The sequence below is a fragment of the Heliconius melpomene genome, chromosome 10, assembly GCF_056956725.1.
Source record: "Heliconius melpomene rosina isolate 202511_hmr_F chromosome 10, ASM5695672v1, whole genome shotgun sequence".
Classification (NCBI taxonomy): Eukaryota; Metazoa; Arthropoda; class Insecta; order Lepidoptera; family Nymphalidae; genus Heliconius; species Heliconius melpomene.
Window position 1 is genome coordinate 16,787,675 of NC_140398.1, and position 14,936 is coordinate 16,802,610.

Here is a 14,936-nt window from a genome sequence, read left to right on the forward strand (position 1 = left end):
GCTATAATGCTATCAAATTTTCTACAATTCAATGCTTTTTACTAGTTGAAGGTTACGTATTTTAAAGGTATCGATTTTATTCTCACTTGTGTACTTTGCTAAATTAAAAGAATTTAATTATGAAGACTATTCCTTCTGTCGATGAACAGTATATAATAAATTGATTCCAATACTATCTTTCGAAATACTCCACACCAATCTCGATACAAGGTAGTGAGTGGTAGTTTTTGAATGTCAATTTTGGTTCGACAAAGCGTTGCGTTAGTTTCCGCCACCCGTTGCAATTGTAAAAGTGGAGAGACTTACCACAAAATTTTTCTCCGCTTGTCGCCGGCGTTGACGGAAGAATCCTTGGGCACAACACGTACCCTAAGCCAGAAGAAGAGCAGCACTTTGGTGTGACCAGTAGGTATTATGGATGGCCTACATTTACCAGTCCATGAGAAATACCTATGTAACCTACTCGAGTCCCCACTCGGACGGAGTTCTCGTAAAAAGGTTTCCTCATAATACAAAAAGTTTCCTCCGCTACCAGATGAAGTAACGAACAGTAGCCAGTCATTTATAAACAAAAGTAGCTTTAACCCAGACAATATGATGAATGGTGTATTAAAATAGAGGCGTTTTTTCAGTGGGCTTGCGAAACGGATTACTCCTCATTGGGCCCGTTCCGGTGCGTATTAATCATCGTTGTTTGAGTGCGAAGTCTTGTCGCGCACTCATCTAGGCCCAACATATTAGGTGATGTGATAAAGCTTTTATGGGTTTGTTATAATATGAACTTAGAAAAAGGGTCGATTTTTTTTTGCTCAACTTGTCTACGTTATTAGAGTTTGGTAGATTTTATACTGTCAGCTATATTATTAGTTATAACATTATGTCTACATTATTTAAGAATTATTTTACCACTTGTTTACCTGTGGTAAGTATGGCTCTTCCAGTAGTGGAAATAAGTATATGGCATATGCCGAATTGTATGCTAGTACCTGAGGTAACATCACCTTGTTGAGTAACATCGCAACGATTGACGACACTGCCATATAAACATAATATATAGTCTACTTCTAAATTGCCTATCCAACTCAGAAAGATGTTTAATTCATAAAAATTGTTCCTGAAATTAACGCGTTCAACTAAACAAAATCTATAGCTTTAAAATAATAATCCATACCTATATTATAAATTCGAAAGTAACTCTGTCTGTCTGTCTGTCTTTTACGCAATCAGGGCCAAACCGCTAATATAATTGTGATAAAATACTCATATAGAGATACTTGAGGGTCTCGGGATGAACATAGGATACTTTTTTTTCTCAAATTTGTAATATTTTCGATATGTACCAATATAATAAAATAATTAATTTGACATGCAATTTATTCCGCCATGTTAATAACAATCGTCGCTACGCGTTGCTAAGCAACGGCTTGCAAAGTTTGTTGTTTTAAGAAAACGTCACCCAAAGTGAGTTTGCTTAATGCATACATGGCGCGCGCCGATATAGATTTGTATACATTAACAAAAATTAGATGATTTCTATAATTTGATATTCATCCTTATGAAAATAAATATAATAGTCACTTTTAGCATTTCATCTAGATGGAAATTATAGTTTACTGTACAACATTCTAATAAATAATTAAGATGTCACTGATTCCAAATGACCTAGCCTACGAATGGTGTAGTATGACCGACGCGAACGGGCAGATGACTTTGATGATTTTGTAAATTTTTATATATTTTCGAATTACTATTATTTTTTATGTAATTATTTGCTGCTTATAATTAATTTATCTCAGTTCGGTTATGCGCGCACGGCAAACCTTAGGTACTTTTTCTAATATTAAGAATTTCCTTTAGTTACTTTTACTTCTTTTGCTTGTTCATTTCGGTTACTCAGATATTTTTTCTAATAATAAATCTCCACTTATTATTATTTTTTAACTTATTTTAATTATTTAGGCTTATATTTTCGCGGGCGTAGCCGCGTCCGGGCCCACTAGTAAAAATATAGATTTTCTCACAAGAAGTATATAATATATAAATATATAGATTTTCTAGATTTTCTTGAGCACAAGGATTGAGGACGGCGTTTCTAATAGTTTTATTTTATAGGCAAACATTTAAAATAAGTATGCTACAATTTTTTTTATAATATTTGTGTTTGAACGCGTCGAAAGTGTTAGAGAGTGCCTCTAAAATTTTATTTTTCCATCCAAATATTTACATTGAATTCCGAAGTAGATTATCGATTCGTCTGTGCTCGGGCTCGATGTCGGACTCCATTAAACAAACTATATCAACTCGTGTCGAGTACTTTTGATGTGTTAAATAATTTTTGAATAATGTTTATTTTGTATCGATTCATGTTATTTTGTGGTTGTTTTTAATTAATATATATTTTAATTTCAATAGCAGTGTAATATAAATACAAATAAAAAATATTAGCTATATAGGTATGTGTAGATACCCATTTAAATTATGGGTGGTATGGGTAGATACCCATTATAAGGTTGGCCAACACATAGACAAACAGAGTTCTGCCACTCATTATTGTCTCGAAAATTAAATAAAAAGCGGGGAACGGAGTGTCTTAATTCTATTCTATTGTTTTCTATCACGCTTTTAAATTAAATTGCTAGGCCCGGAATTATACAGCGCGAATACACTTTTATAATACGTTGTTTCTACTCACAACGTAGTATAGAATTACTGGGGTAAATAGCCGATTACATTGGACATCTACGACAACTGTACGATTCACGGTTCATTTGTCTGCCAATATCGGTATACATTTGTCTATTGACAGGTATGTCTATTGATAGGTATTTATGTGGCGTTATTTTGTTTTGAAAATTACATAACAGATTTTTTTTTTATTTTTTGTAAGACAAAGATGTTATGCTGTATGCAATGACAATGCACTTTAGTAGCTTTTTCAAACATTGTAAACACGTCTCCTTAATATCCATTTATATTTTTATTTTCTGTTTAACCAATATATAAGTCCAATTTATTAGGAACCTTGATTTTTAAAAATTCTTTTATAAAATATCATCAATTTGCTAAAAACATTCATCAGGTCTTTATATTCATCACATCATATACTTTATGCGTGATATTTGTCGTTATAATGAACTTTTGTATGAAAATCATATTCAATTTGGGACGTCTTCAGAAATTGTTTAATTGAAAACTAGTTGTTTGAATAGCGACGTTGAAAGCACCAGAGTGGCTTGCATATCAAGTTTACAAAGATGTTTGGCACCGACTCCGGCAACGACTAGAACTGGGACGACTTGTATCTAGTCTAGTGTAAGTTTGTCAGAATAACTATATTACTGTTCAGATTTAGCTAAAATTATCAAGATCTAAGTTTGGTTGCTTGGAGTGTAGAGTGTGTTATACTTATTATAGTGATTAAAAGTTATATTATATTTATACACTACACGCTGTATCCCGTTAAGCTGTGTGTTGTTAAGACAATCCCTTGCACATTTTCCAAACCAAACGAAACGACGGTAAAACGAGATTTTACTACATTGTACAAACGTTTTTATTACATTGTTGTAATTCAAGAGTCGAAAGCTTTCTGAGTTTTTTTTTCTGATACGCCAAATATTCTGATGTTAGGTAGCAAGTTATACTTTATTTCAGTGGCAAGGTAATGTCGTCAGTAAAATTTATGAGCACATAAGATTTTATAGCTTATGTCTTGAAGTTTCAAGCAGATTGTAGCAAGTGCCCACTGTACGTAAATGTACTTTATAAAACTAATTTATGTTTATAAAACGCCTGCCGTGACATCGCGTCGCGTTGAATAAGTATGTCGTATATGATTCAACGTTTTTATATTTCGATTTAAATCTTGTTGTAGCGACTATGCATTTGTATTTTTGAAACTGTTCTTCTACTTTTTCGTTGTTCTAGTCAATTTTTTTTATAAAATATTGAAATGAATTGAAAAAAATAAATAAAATAAGGCTATGGTTATCTGATATCTATCGAAATAAATATTAATAAAATACTTCCATTTAAAAAAAAACAAATTTTTGTATATTTTTACAAATTTTTTTTTTATTAATTTCAAAAGCAAATGAAAAGTTTATAAATAGATATTTTCGGTCTCGGTAAATTTAAATATCGCTTTAATACTGTATATTATAATTACGGATCTACAAAGTACTCGGCTTGTACTAAAGCGAATGTGAACTGTACCGTAGTTGAGCTCCTCGCGCAGGTAACGTATTAGCCTCTCCCAACTTAAAGTGAAATTAAAGAGAACATTGTTCAACGAAACTGTTACGGTCAGGTCAAAATAATTGAAGTTTGTTGGTAAACTTCGAGCACGTTGAGATTTGCTCCGAAGTTTATATGTAAACTTGCATTGGGAATTAAAAGGACAAGTAAATCGTTTCTTTTTTAGTGCAAGTTAGTTTTTTATAGTGAAATCGGTGTAAGTAGTTTTTTCTAGGTTTAAGCAGTTTTTTTTCTAGTTTTAGTTTATATAATCTTCTGTTCTTTATACAAACGAAAAAAGAGTGGAGATAACGCAGCCTCGCGCCGCGGTTCTTTTTTTAATATCACTTGAAATTTGTACCAGATCTTTTAGAAATATAAATGCTTTTTTATGTGTTTTTATAAAAAGTAAGAACTATTAAAAGCACATCATATCTTTTCCACAAAGAAGTCCTGCACTTTGTAGACTACTCTAGGTTTAGGATTAATTTATTATATTTACAGAACTTTTATGTCTAAAGAAAAGATATATAGAAAGGATATAGATACATACATATAAATCTTACAATAATTTGAGTAACCAAGTATTCCTTTGCTAACATATACACATTTTGTTGTTGCAGTTGTTTGCTGTTTCGTCAGCCGTCGAGGCTTCGAGTTTTTATATTTCATGGGATTGATGTAAGTATTTTACGCATATTTTTGTATTATAACATTGCATTTTATATTTACAGAAATTTTTATATTAAAATTCAATTGATTATTGACACGAATTGTTTTAATTCAAAAACATTTTTAGTAACGATTGCGGTCATTATTATTTGTTTATTTATGTTTCTAATTATTTGAGAATGTAAAACCTATTAAAACAACTAATATATAGAAATAAATACAAAAATAAATAAAATATATGTATTCGTTAAGATCATAGTGGTCCGTATTTATAAATCGCTCTAATTTATGATTTATGAATGAAAACGTTGTCTCAAGATCGATCTCAAAGTTGAGAGCGTTTTATAAATACGCGCAATGGGGTCCAAATTCTGGCAACGAATTATCTCTGGTAAGACAAAGCGTGGCGGTGAGTTCATTTTCATCCACTTAACACCCACCGCCCGCTGCGAGGAGAACGAAGTGTCTGATCACTAGGATGTTTCTGCCTATATCGCTATATGGTATCATACAGTTGAAGCTGAAAAAATGCCACATACCTATATATATTATCAGATTAACTAAATCTTCACTTTAATTGCGCCACAACTAATTTATTAATATATCTACATATCTAAATTACATAAACATTAAGAACTAACATAACATCCACAAAGAGTTGCCCAAGTCCCGGTATCCGTCAATGCCGCCTAACTTAGTAGCTGCCGTACTTTAGTCAATGGGCGGAACGTTATGCCCGACTTGGTGCCCATATTTACTGCCTTTGTCGTGATATAAGCGTTCTTGCTTTGACATATTTTTTATGTTTTCATAAAAATTTTCGTACTTACGTAGGTACATTCGGTTCATAATAATGTTTGTGTACGTTGTGGTGCAGTGGGGCGTGTCCGACTGTCAACTCATTGTTGCAACAATTGTGAATTCGATCCCTACTCGCGATTATGTGGCAGATTGATTGAAGTATTAAATATACAGATACTCCATTTTTTTTGTATTTATTGTAAGTTGACTTAAGTACGTTTTATATAACGTTTCATACTTGTTGATTATTATTAAAGTATTTGTAACTAAGTTGAAAATTCACGAGGACACCTAGTATAAAGTTATATTTGTTTAAATTAGTTCTGAAGGGCAGATTTATAGCCTCTGTTTAATACATTATAACGGTATGAACACGGTGTGTCCTTTATGTGACATTTCGACCTTTGATAAGTCGCTTGATATTTTTAGTAACGCTAATCCTATATCTTATAAAACAAAGTCGCTTTTTGTGTCTGTCTGAACTTTCTAACTCTTCTTCTTCTAAACCACCCAACGGATTTGGATGCGGTTTTCACCATTAGGTCGAGTATTTCTCAGGGAAGGTTTATATATAGTTTATTATTTGTACAATCTTATGTAAATTAACATAAATACGATAAATGTGTATAAAGTCCTACCCGCTGAGACACTTTGGCGCATGCGCTGCTTTAATGGTAAATACTACATGAAAAAAATGTACTGGAGTATTGTTCCTCTTAATAATATCTACAAAAAAGTCCGCGATGGCATATTCGTATCTTTTAAAAATAACGTGTAGTGATCATATTTCTGTCTAAAAATAGTAATTTCAATATATTTTTTATTGTGAGGGATATTTTTCCATAATGGTATTAATCCTTATCCTTTAAAATACTTTATTAAATTTCTACGTTAAATGAAGATAAAATTTGCTTTTTAAACTATTTCGAAATTGCGAATAGTTTTAGAGAAAAACGCATTTAATTATTGACACATCACGCCGTTCACACATCAATTGTATCGAGTCAAGTTTCACTTATCCCTTACTCTCAGCATATAAATAAGTATATTAGTTACGTTGGCCATTTAATGTAGATCAAAACTGTCTTTTCTGTTTTTCATTTTAATAAGTACTTTAGAAGTTGTTACAATATCAAAAAATCCTTGCTGCGAAACGCGCCTCGCGACGTTATACTTATAAAAGCGAGTCCGCCGCGCCCGCCTGCCTTACACGCATCGGTGGTTCAGTGGTAGAATGCTCGCCTGCCACGCGGGCAGCCCGGGTTCAATTCTCGGCCGATGCATTCTATTTAATTTTCGTCACAGGCAGCCACGTAGTGCTTGCTTTTCATCAGGGACAGAATACCCTCTTCAGCATTAACCACAAGCTTGAAAAAAAAAACCCGCCTGCCTTTATAGCAACGAAGATTTAGATGCGTTTGCACGTATTGGATAATTCGAGTTAAATGTGTTATTTAATGTCATTTCACTATCTAAAAATAGTAATTTAAATATATTTTAATAAGTACTTGAAAAGATTAGTAGCACAGATTTAAAATTACGGTACCTTCTAAAAAATCCTTGCTGTGTAAAACAATTGGAAAATCCTTATTGAAACTACGAAAATGCGGGTTGCATTAGGGTTTAATTAATTTTCACATTATCTTAAGTGCTTTGCAAACATACATTATATGAATAATCCAGTAGTAAAAGCGGGCGAAGCCGCAATAGGGTCGCTAGTTATTTATAAAGAAAGCACAGGCTACCCAATTACTAAAACACATTATAAAAAATAACTAGTTTTATATGTCGAAAGGATATTTAAAAATAGCAAAACAATAATAGAACTAGGTATACTAAAATTCTAAAACTTATTTTAGAAAACTTGAATAATTTAAAATTAATATTAAAGCATATTATTAGGCAAAGCTACTACAGTGCGTGGCTTGAGCTGAGCTTTGCATATGTGTGAGCGATTACTAAAAGTAGAGCCAGAAAAACAAGTTTTAAACTTAAAGGTTGTTTTAGAATCATAATAAAATCAAATATAACTATTATATCAATTCTCCTGGATCTGATATTTCATTCTCATAGTTTTCACTGTCCTCATCTGAATTAATAATGCATCGTTTCGTTATATCATCAAAAACACGTTGTGTCTATTAAATTTCATACCGGCGTATATTCTATGGATCTGACTCTGCTGACATTTTCATGTAATTAACCGACTTCTGTAAAAGAAAAAGGGAATTCTTAGTTAGGGAGGCGAAGCAGCAAACTGTGGAGTCACTCGAGCGTCATGGAGACCTATTGGGTTGCGAAGCTTAGATGATAACAAGAAAAAAATGTCATATAAAAAATTTCGTTTCACCGGTGGGTTGAGGGGTTATAGATTTTCAAAAATGTAAAAAAAAACTGTTCCATGGACATACTCGAGCGCGTCAGATATTGATATCATCAATTGCCTACGTCTTCTTAAGCATGAAAATATGTTAATCTGACAGTTTCCGTGGTGGAGGTGGTCGTACGTAAGAGTTAAAAATGGCAAAAAAAAAAATATTATCTAGCGCGTCAGATTTTCTAAGGGGGTGTTAAGTGAACCTAAAAAAAAGCTCTTATGTAGTAATCTGACGATTTGGATGTGATGCAAGCTCGTAATCGTTGTTTGAAAATGCAAAAAAAAATCGTCATCTTGAAATACTCGAGCGCGTCAGATTAAGATATATATGGTTCATCTTCATGCCCTAGACGTGATATCTCAAAATCAGACGATTATCTGAAGGGACTTGCTTAATCTGACAATTATTAATATTTTTTTAAACCAATACAAGAAACAAGTCAGCTTTACGTTGTATCCCGCACACAGCAGGGTAGGCAGAGGGAACCTAAGGTTAAGACACTCTGTTCCCCACTTTCTGCCAAATTTTGAAGGCATTGAGTGTTGAGTAGCAGCACTTAACGTCACTGTTTTGCCTCGACACCAGAGCGAAGAAATGGAAATATAAATTTCAATAAATATTTCATCTCCTGGAATGGAGATTGAACCCACAACCAGTCTGTTTTACTGTCACACTTTGTGCCACTGCGCCACGACTGACCTCAATTTTTTAATTCATTGAACGCAATCAATAGAAAAGCTCAAGAAATAGAATGTAACTAAAAGAATGTATGTTTGAAATAGAATACTTGTATTTATAAAAAAAAAAGTACAATTTTTTTTTTTTTTTTCAAGTATTTTTTTTAATTTATCATCTTCATTGATGAGTTAGGGACCAATAAATAAAAAAAGAGTGCGATAGGAATAGAAATACGGTGAGAGGAATATATGCAATTCTTAGGTATATTAAATTTTATCAATCAATTTCTATTACTTCGGTTTGTGGAATTTGTCAGATTATATGTTTTTTGTATTCCTTGAATGATTCCCTTCAAAATAAAAAAAAAATTAGCCGCGCTCGAGAATGTCCAGATAACGTTTTTTTTTTACAACTTTGGAGCCCTCTCCCTCCTTTGCGTCACTCTCAAATTGTCAGATTAGTGGAATATACACGATTTAGCATGTAACTAACTTACCCTATCTTAATCTGACGCGCTCGAGAATGTCCGATGATGAATTTTTTTTTACTAATCTGATCCTTTATCCTAGACGCGCGGCAATACATAGGAAGCTCATATTTGGTGGAAGTACGTAACCGAGTACAAGGAATCCCCAGTATCTTAATCTGATGCGCTCGAATGACTCCACAAAGTCCCCTCTTCGCCGCCCCTACTATCTCAATTTGGTTGTATTTTTTTTACAATTTAAAGTGCCTGTTGTAAGTGCCTATAAAAAGAAAATAATTTGGCTTTGGCGTTAATTTATGCGTATATTAATAACATATTTATTCTCATACTATCGGCCCTCTCGCGGTTTTACCCGCGTGAACTATGTTATTATTAATTTCTGTCTCCATGGCTACGTTCTAGTGACGTCTATGCAAAATTTGAGTTTCATACAAATTTTCGACCCCAAAAACAACCTCTTAGAAGTCGAATATTGCAAATTCCCGTCTTAGCGAGCACCTACGTCCTATAAATAAGTCCTATGCAAAATTTGAGATTCCTAGCACTTGTAGTTTCTGAGAGATTTCTTGATGAATGAGTGACCTTTCGATTTTATATATATAGATTATATAAACACAACTCCACTTTATCCAGATTCTAGATTATGAAAATACAATAGTATAAAATATCTATATTATTAAAATAGCAATAACTCCTCTGCGGTTTGCAACTCATTTGCTACTATTATTTACTTCCCAGAACACAAGTAATTACTTTGTTTTCACGTATAAATGTAGCTCAATATTGGCCAATAAATCTGTCAATAAAACTCGACGCTTTGCTACTGTGGCTTGGGCTAGAAAATTTCTGTACACTGTGACTTTAATAAATACTTCGCCACCCAATACATCTTTTTAACCGACTTCTGTAAGAAAAGGAGGTTATCAATTCGACTGTATTTTTTTAAAATTTTTTTTTATGTTTGTTACCTCATTACTTTTGAATGGGTGGACCGATTTTGATATTTTTTTTTATTTGAAAGATGAAGCTTCCCGAATGGTCCCATTTTTTTTGGCCCATGTCTGACAATGGTATCCATGAGAAAATCACATAAGTCTTAAATTTGCATTAGGTACGTGCGCGACAAATATATGCATAACTCAATGTCGCGCCAACGGATTTTGATGATTCTTTTTTTATTTGAAAGGATACACTTCAAGGATAATTTGGTGAAAGTTTAGTTAGGTTCCGATTATGGAAGTTTGTTTTTTTTTGGTAAAAAATTGATTATACTGTAATAGTTACAAGCAAAAACTTTTTAACTCGATGTCAGAAGTGAGATTCCTGATCGTTACATTTCTTTTCAACCAACCTCAAAAAAGACGATGTTCTCATTTTCAACCAACTTCAAAAAAGGGAGATTCCCAATTCGCCCGAATACTTTTTATGTATGTTCTTGTCAATATACCAAAATGTTACTCTGCACAAAAATAATACCTAATTACCACCACCATCACCACTCGTTTAAGAAGCATCATTTTAAGATCTACCCACCACTTAAAATCGTAAAATAAATTAATTTTTAACAAAACCAAAAACCGACTTCTAACAACGAACTAAAAAGTGAAAAATAATTTTACAAAGATTTTATAATTTTGAAGTCGGTGTTAAGCTAATGCTACAACAACCTTACTAAGCCTGTTTGTTCTACTTAGCACCGACTTCTAATTTATTGTATTGAATGATAATTAGAATTTATAATTTATTTGTTTGGTGTAAAATAATTTATAACAATTTTACTTTTCTATTAAATTAATTTTGATTAAAATATAAGCCGTCGTCGCACAGCAGTGCAAACGCGGCAGTTGTGGGTTCGATTCCCAATCGAGGTAATAAATTATGTTAATTTCTCATTAGTATCAATAGTTCGGCGTTGATTTCGCAATGTCTTGAAAATTGTGCGTGAGAACGGAGTCACTTTGACATTACGCTTGAAACTACTATCCAGATGTAAGATAGGTAAATGGAAGTCACGTGGATTTTAAGTGAAGAATTCAAATATTATTTGACAGACCTATGTATAATATTTTAGTTTGGCGTTTAAACCAGTTTTATAATTAGTCATAATTTAATAATTACACATTGAATAACTGATATGAAGGTACATTCTCGGTTTGACAGTTACCATGACAGACAGCTAATATCGAAAAGCCGCACATTTCATGTGTTCTAGTGGAATTAATTTAGGCAAAGGAGATCGGATAGTAGAGAAGAGCCGTGTCTCACACATAGCAGAATAGGTAAAGGGAATCTTGGAACTTAGTGCGAACTTAGTACTCTGTTCAAATCAAGACACTTACCTTCCGCATGCACGTATTCTCTTTTAATTATTACATACTCCCTCATAAACAAAGGAAGATTATAAAATAAATATCATCGAATACACACTCAACCTACATCACTCGCTAATGTATCATTAGACAAAAGTGACCTAGGCTTATTCATCATAGAAAAGGAACTCTTTATACGAACGTCTATACAAGTCCATTTCCGTTGGCGCTCCGAGCCCTTATCGCCAAAGTGCACTACGCTCCAAGCCGATTACGTGAACACTTCCCCTGCAACACAATGAGCATCGGGACGAAGGCTTTCAGTAAAACAACAGGCCTCATTGTTCCCCTTTCTAATGAATGTAGTAGGTACGGATCATACTGTACGGGATACACTTGTGTGTGGCTCTCCCTTTATTGGAGTAAATGTGGTACATTAGGAAAGGTTTTTTTTTATATTAATTTAAATAAATGTTATTGTTGTTTCAGAACAGCGAATGACTGTAAAGGCAACGGTTGTGGAATCAATTCCCATTAGGGAAAATAAATTATTTCTTACTTTGGTAAGATGACAAAGCGCAACGTTGAGTTTTGCCACTCAACAAGCAATGCCTTAAAGATTAAAACTCAACACTCACTCAACCTCTAAGATTAAAACACTTCGTTCCCACGCATAGAATCCGTCTGCTTCACATGCAAAATACAGCGGTGTACAGCGTAAGGTTGAAAAAAAGAAATCATCACTCTTACCCACCATGATAGACAAAAAGGCAATTTTCAGAACCCTCGTCAAATCAAATCGTCCTTTCAGTGCATTTATATTAAAACATCAGCGAAGCGTGAAAATTATCTTTGGAGGAACAATCATCGATTTAGGGTCAGGAAGGGCTACATCGCCGCCAATTATATACTGTGCGTGCGTAAACCACTTTAGCTAATTCACTGCGTAATAGATTCAAGTGATGATGATGAACGGTGATAATTGTTATTTTATAAAGCTTTCGATATTTTGGTTTTGTGGGTTGTGGTTGACACCACGCGAAAGTTTTGAGTTCAAATAAAATATCTTACATTAAAAAAACCTCTGTTTTGTACATCGTACACGTAATGAACTTACAAGTGTTCCGTTTTTCCTTTTTGAGGTACGGAACCCTGAAAATTGTAGCAAACAGGTACCTATTATAAAAATCAGTACCTTTTTCATTGTTAAAACAAATTAAATATAAATAAAATATAAAAAGCCACCTGTAACAGAAATATTATTGTATCGTTTGCATTGCGGTATACCTCAAAATATTCAATGTCGAGTATTTTTGTCAAGCTCTTCATGCTTTTACAACGTAACAGGATAAGATAACCTAGTGTTAAGTCATTTCGTTCCCCGCTTCCTTGGCTAGTTTTTCGGGGTTGAATGATAAACAAGCGCGGTACTGAGCACCACGCAATGTCTACAATAGAGAAAAGTAGAAATGAAAATAATTAATTCAACTGATTTGGGGTCGAGCCCACAAAATCGCGATTGTGGTCGTCACACACTCACCCTTTGCAATAAAATCTTAAACCCTCTTTTTAAGCTTCACGCTGTATCTCGCACAGTAGGGCATTGCGTGTTAGGTGGTGGAACGTCACCCGGCTTTGCCTCATTAGCAGAGCGAGGAAAAGCGAATATTAAATATTTCATTTTCTCGGGTAGAAATCGAACCTATAACCTGTCGCGTACAGTACAATAGCACGCTTGTGCCCACTATTTATTGATCCACCATACTTCATGTAATAAAGCCTCTAATATCCCACAAATAATCTGAACAAATTCTTTTAGCCATTTGTCAAGGTATTCTTCCAGCCTCTTCTTTGTCTCACGTAAGACCAACTTTCCAATATTGCCTTTTCTTTGGCTATTGTCTGATTTATGGAATATCTTTCATATATACTTGCTTCTATTTATTATGGTCCATTTCAACGGTGGCAGATGTTTTTGTTTTATCGCCGCGAACAAACGGATTCCCATCGTAAATAGCGGCTATCTTCAGCGTAAGCGATATTTTATTCATATTATTTGATATTCTATATTATGGCTCTGTCTCGTTCAGCATTTATTTTTTGTAATATAACTTGTATAATTTTTTATTTATATGATATTTGTATATTAAATTTTCGTAAAATATAATATGATACTTTAGATTTAATGTAATAGGTACTTGGCGTATTTGTTATTGTCGGTAATATTTTCATTTATTTGGAACGGTGAACATGTTTTCCTGAAAAAATAATTTATCCAACAAAACCTATTAACTAAAACAATTTATAGCAATTGTTTTATCAATAGGTTTTGTTAGGTAAATTATTTTCTTAAGAAAACATGTTTATTTCGAGTCATTATTTGTTGAATTAATAAATTAATGACACCGTTGAATAAGACTAATACTTACTTACATGTATTATGAATTAATTTCGATAATATTTGTAACCATAACCATATCGTACTACCATTACCCGTATTAGGTACCCTTTTTGGCTTTTGTTGCCGGTGTCAGCGTTTCGACTCAAATCTACACCACTCTACACGGACTTCCAAATCTTTGGTGGTTAGTCCATTTGCTCAAGTTCATCTCATCGACCAGCCATCGGTGCCTTGGGCCCCCGGGGGGTATAACTATCTAATGTTTGTTGTGTTAGACCTGTAACTATTTTGATTAAGTTCTCGAGTAATGTGAGTCTACGTAACTCGTTTTTCTTTTATTTTGTCGTTTTTATCCTAGGTTTACATGAAAAAATGTGAAAATAACTTTTACTACGTCATACTCTATGTATTGGTATATCGAAAGAAGAAATTGTAATTTACAGAGAAAGTCAGAGTTGATTGCTCACGTTTTGTAGCCTACGCGTTTATCGATTAATCAAATTATGGAGGGAACACTTGGAATATTTGCTAACAAATCGTTGTTTTTTTTATTGATTATTATTAATATCGCGATTGCCGTAAACATTTACATATTTTATAATTCGAGTATAGTTTATTAAAAAACCTGGGACGACGATATTGACAGAATTTTAACATTAGGTAGTGCATTTCTCATTAGGATACTTTTGTTGATAATTTTTGCCTAATGCAAAGTTCAGTTTAGCTTCCTCTTCTACATATAGTGTAGATACAATGTATCTACAGTGGTATAACGATGGCAGTTCATTATTTTGATAGTTACATTTTTTTGTTTGGTTATCGAATTCATGACCTTACGTTGTTCCGCTTCACTACAACATCTTCTATTGCATTTTTTGAAGTCTCTAAACATCCATATGAATGTATATTTAAATACAATAAACATAAGACTACATACAATAAATAAATTTATAGGCACTCCAGTATGAAAATGT

General features: G+C 33.2%; 1 protein-coding gene across 6 annotated transcripts in view; it reads left to right on the forward strand.

The window, feature by feature from the left end:
• The window catches only part of LOC146535975 (uncharacterized), a 134,347-nt gene that overhangs the window by 15,996 nt on the left and 103,415 nt on the right, over positions 1 to 14,936 (forward strand). For all 6 annotated transcript variants that reach the window (XM_085191805.1, XM_085191809.1, XM_085191812.1 and 3 more), the window contains exon 2: positions 4,860 to 4,917. The gene's annotated coding sequence lies outside the window, so the exon portion shown is untranslated. The remainder of the gene's footprint in view (positions 1 to 4,859; positions 4,918 to 14,936) is intronic.